Source organism: Drosophila santomea, chromosome X (assembly GCF_016746245.2).
Source record: "Drosophila santomea strain STO CAGO 1482 chromosome X, Prin_Dsan_1.1, whole genome shotgun sequence".
Lineage (NCBI taxonomy): Eukaryota > Metazoa > Arthropoda > Insecta > Diptera > Drosophilidae > Drosophila > Drosophila santomea.
The window spans coordinates 11483323-11486742 of record NC_053021.2 but is presented as its reverse complement, the minus strand read 5'-3'; positions in this window follow the sequence as shown (position 1 = coordinate 11486742).

Sequence of the window (3420 nt, the reverse complement as noted above, 5' to 3'; positions counted from 1 at the left end):
CCAGTGCCACTCAGCGATCTCGCATCCAAAAGCAGTTGGGAATTGTAGCACAATTGGAATGCACGATTCATTTAAAAAGGTAATCAAATTTGCTCAGTGATGAGATCAAATTAATTGAAAATGTCCACTGCAGTGCTGCATGATTTGGTAAATGCATATAAGAGTGCCCACAATATGATAATGATGCGGCTACCTTTTTGGTGAATCGATTCCGGGTAAAGCCGTAAATCCTCCGAAGGACCAAGTAGATGTTTGTCCTTCTGACTGCCCATCAATCAGATTAAAATTGAAATTCCTGCTGCTCAAATAGACAGGATACGGATACGGATACGGATCCGAATGGAAACCGTAGCTTGGCTCACTTAATATTTGGCCAACAGCTTCAAGTGATTTACGGAGATTACGGCTTAAAGGGAGTCCGGCTGGCTTGGCAGGCTGGTTGAAAGGAGCTTTTGTAAGCTGATTTTCCTGCTGCCATCGCCTTTGTCTAAACCGAATGCCATCCACTTGCAGGGCTGCTCCTTTGGCAGCCACAGCCACACCCACAGCCACAGTCGCTGCCCCTTGGGGCCATTTGGAAGTCACTTCATTGCCTGCTGCATTATGAGTTAGTTGTGCGCTCAGCTAAAATGCTATACAATTTATTACGGAGTTCAGGACAAGCCACCCAAGTCAACCAAGGATCCGGCACGATGGACCATGGTCCGAGTTCTCGGTGCTCCGAAGTCAAGACTAAGCTGCTGGAGCATGTCTTTCCTCGGTTTTAGTTGGCTTCTGGCTATGCGACTGTCCGGCACCTGGTCTTTCCCACTTTCTCTTCCTTCTCCTGAGCACCTTTCACCTGTCCATCCTTTCACCTTTCCATTGGCCATTCCACACCATTCAATGCATTTCAATCGGCCGCACAGAACATAACATTTTTATTTTACCTCTACGCTGGCTTAGCTGTCCCTGAATGCAATGCATTTTCGATCAGGAAAGCGGCTTTCCCAATCAATTGGCTGTAATCTGTGCGGCCCCTTACATTATTATGCCGATGATTGCGTGACTGGACCTCTGGCACTTAAGGTAACAGTGCCGTACAAAGGATTCATTTTGAGGGCTTCAGCAAAAGCGTGGATTACAGATTATTTCGTCAATAAGTTTGGTTGGAGGTTTTGCCACGCAGTAACATATTCGAGAATGAAAACCGAAGAGATGAAGAGTGAACAACGTTAATTTCACAAACCAGCAAACTGGTGTGATATTTCGACTTCTGTGTTAGCCCCCAAAGTTGATTAGTCCTGCGACTACCTAATCCTCAGCCTTTATTACCTCACCATCCATGTAGCAATCGTAATCCCTCTTCTTCGGCGGACACGCGCCATCCAGCAACTCGAGTTGAACGTTGATGAATCGTCTGCACTTTATGGAAGGCAAAAACATGTTGACGGCTCACTTGTATCCTATATCCTGGCCCAATCCCCTGAGCACCTACTCCGCCCCCTACCCCCCTCGGGGTCCCGCCCACATGTCGGAAAATTCTCGACTAACAAGCCATATTAAAAACGTTGCGACTGCAAGTGCGGAAATCTAGATCCAGATGCATGCAAACATATATCAAACTGCAATGGCAAAGATTTCCACCCGCCTTTTCCCTCATCTTCAGCATGGAGCTAAGGGTGGTTTGGATTTAGGGTGAATGGGGTGGTACAACTTATTACGTTGTTTTATTGCCATCTTGAAAGCCGGGATCAAAGGAGGGGCAAGAGGGAGCAAAACAGTCAACTGCAACAAGATTAATGAGTTTTTTTAAATTTATTATTGCCGCTGCTGACTCACCTTCTCCTGATCTGGGCTCTCCCCTCCCCTCCCCTCCCCTCCCCTCTCCTGATTCAGACGCCCCTGTTCGGTTTGGAATGCACAATAAGGTTATAAATTTCACAACTACTTGCTGCCTGGGGAAACCCTTTGAAGTGCCTCATTTATTATGCGATTGCCGTTGCACTTCCCAATTGGAGTTGGAGATGGAGTTGGATCTGCTGTCCTTTCTGCCCAAATCAGGACATCAGACTTTGGACTTTGGACTTTGGACAGCGCCCCAGAAGTCCTGTCTCCTGTCAACGTCAAGCTAAATTGTCATCAAGGGCATTTTAAAATCATTTTTCCCCCGCTCACTCTCAGCAGAGCGAGTTTTTCGTGTTAGTTGAAAATATTCCGACGTCCAAGTCACGTGATTAATTATGTTCCCCAGAGTGTCTGCCTGGCAATGGAAGTGGAAGTGAAAGTGGGTGTGGAAGTGGGTGTGGAAGTGGGTCTGCTCCAGGTGGTGCTCCACTTCGGTTCAGTACTGTACTCTCGACTTCGGGACAACACAGCTAATGTGAGAAACGTGTCAGCTTGGTCCGCCGGAAAGGGAATCAGATTCGCTTGACCATTCGGCGGGGACCCAGAAATGCTTTCTTCCATTTTAAATCAGGTCATCATCGGGTTTCCGGAACGCTGCCACGCTTAAGACTTTTGCAAGATTTCTTTATCATTTGATTAAGGAAAATTTGCATGACTGAAGCAGATGCTTCATTTACTATAGCCATTGTTCCTCATTTTCAAGCTGCTCTTTAACCCTCCATTCGATGCCAAAAAAAATGTTGTAAAGCAATCATGGCTACTTGGGGTTTCGTGGTAGACTCATTTAAAATGTTGAGCTTATTATTCGGTATAACAAAATCAGTTTTTGCTCGAATACTGAGCCTGATTGTAAAATTGTGTACATAGGTCGAATAGTCTCGCACATTTTAGTGGTTTTGTGCTAGCCAATGAATATTTTCCTCGTGTCCTTGGGCAATTTTACTCCATTGGCCACTGGCCGCGCACTGCTGAAGGAAATGCATTTCCATTGGGCGGAAAATGAGATTAAAGGGCGGCCAATTCTGCGTTAATTTGTGTCAAGGTTTCATCCGTTGACCAGCGATAGGCGTTTCCATCCTTTTTCCCGAAGCTTTTCGCGGCTTGAAGTTGTGCGCAATTTTTTTTCTGCCTTATGCTCGCTTTAGCCCCAAAAGGGGTCATAGTCCAGTCACCGTCCCCAATCCCCAATCCCCAATCCCCAATCCCCAATCCCAATGCCTACGGCTACAGCTACAGCTTGTAGGCAGTGCGGCGAGTATCAATTATCGTTCATGGCGAGAAATGCATCAAATTGAAATGTTCATTCATGCATTTGCCGGACTGGCAGTATGTAGGGCGTTACTGGGCTCCCAGGCAAAAGCTGTCCATCGATCTGGGCCTATACCTTACACCATACACCCTACACCCTGCACTCTACACCCTATAACCTACACCACATAACCTCCACCCATGCCACACCATTTTTTGTTGCTCCGTTTCGTAGGCTGTGGCAAAGGGTTCAACGATTTTCAGTTAAAAAGCATTCGAGTGGAT